Source organism: Melanerpes formicivorus, unplaced genomic scaffold (genome assembly GCF_026170545.1).
Source record: "Melanerpes formicivorus ecotype bairdi unplaced genomic scaffold, bMelFor1.0.p_v2 SCAF_418, whole genome shotgun sequence".
NCBI classification, from domain to species: Eukaryota; Metazoa; Chordata; class Aves; order Piciformes; family Picidae; genus Melanerpes; species Melanerpes formicivorus.
In genome coordinates, this window is record NW_027142770.1 from 75001 (window position 1) to 76386 (window position 1386).

A 1386-nucleotide genomic window follows, 5' to 3' on the forward strand; every position below is an offset into this window, starting at 1 on the left:
CGGCCCGGCAACCCGCTGACGCGGCTAGTTCCCTCGCGTGCGCACGCAAGCACACGCTTCCCGACTCCACGCGGCCACAGAGGCCGGCTGGGGCTCCCCCGCCCCCGAGGCCGGCCCCTGGCTGCCAGATCCCGGGCACGATTCAGGCAGCAGCAGCGGAAGCGAGCGATACCGACACGCCCGGCGGGGAGAAGGCCCTCGTCTCTCTCCCCGCCTTGCCACGGGAGCACCGGGACGTGCTAGAGGAGACAGCGACCCGCGGAAGCGGGGCGCGCCCCCGGCACGCCAGGACCTTAGAGCCGGGGCGGCTCGCTCGGCAGCGGGCGGGGGTACGGGCCACAAAGCCGCCCTTCTCAGGCTAGAGGTTTCATTTAGGGAGGAACCCTCGGGGACCCCACCCGGGCAGGTGAGGCCTCACGCGCGGCGCCGCTTTTAGCCCCTTTTAACTTTCGCGACGCCGCCGCCTCGCTCTCGGCTCGGCCAACCCCCGCCACACGCAGCTGCTCGCGGCCGGCACCCGCGGGTACCCGGAACCGAGGACGACACCGGCGCCTCATGCGTTTTAGGACACCTGAAAACTCACGGGGCCACGCAGCAGTCACAAAGCCGGTTGCGGTAGACCGGTCCCCGAACCCTGCCCCAGCGCCGGGGGGGAGGTGGAAAGGGGAGGATGCGGCAAGGCACGCGCCGGGCCGCTAACGCCACGGCTCCCCCCCGCTCGAGCCGCTCGGGGCTGGGGGAACGAGGACGACACCTCACACGCGACGGGAAGCGAAGTGGAAAGGAAGACCGCCCTTGCCCTGCCGGCCGGGGGCCCTTTCCGACGCGACCCGAAAGGCCTCATCGATCAACAAGGACAGAAGGAAAGGAAGCCAGCGGAGGCCCCACGGCCTCGCTCTTCTGGGACAGACACAGCCACGCGCACCCGCCACCGCCCTCGGGAACAGCCAGCAGGCACGGGGCTCGGCGTGCGGGCAACACGCCGGAGGAGCAAACGGGGCGCCCTCCAGAGATGGGGGGGGGGCAAGCTGCACCGGGCCGCACCGGCTCACAGGGCACCTCTGCCTCCCCAAAATGTGGGCTTGCATTTACCCTCAAGCTGCACCGAGTTACATCTCCATCACGGGGCGCCCCTCTGGAGCCAGGAGGAAGCCGTGCTGGGGCACCGGCTTGCCCTCCTCCCCCCATGCCGGGCTCCATAGCATACGAGTGGCCAGTCACCGCCGCTGGCTTTTCCCTTAGATGCCGTGCCCCCGCGGGCTGCGGCTTTGGCCATGGGGGGGAACCCCCGTGAAGAGGGTCCAGTGCTGGGAACTCTCTCTGCCACTTACCGGGCTCTCTCTCGCCGTGCCTGGACGGGCTTGCTTGCCATTCTTGGTGGGACCG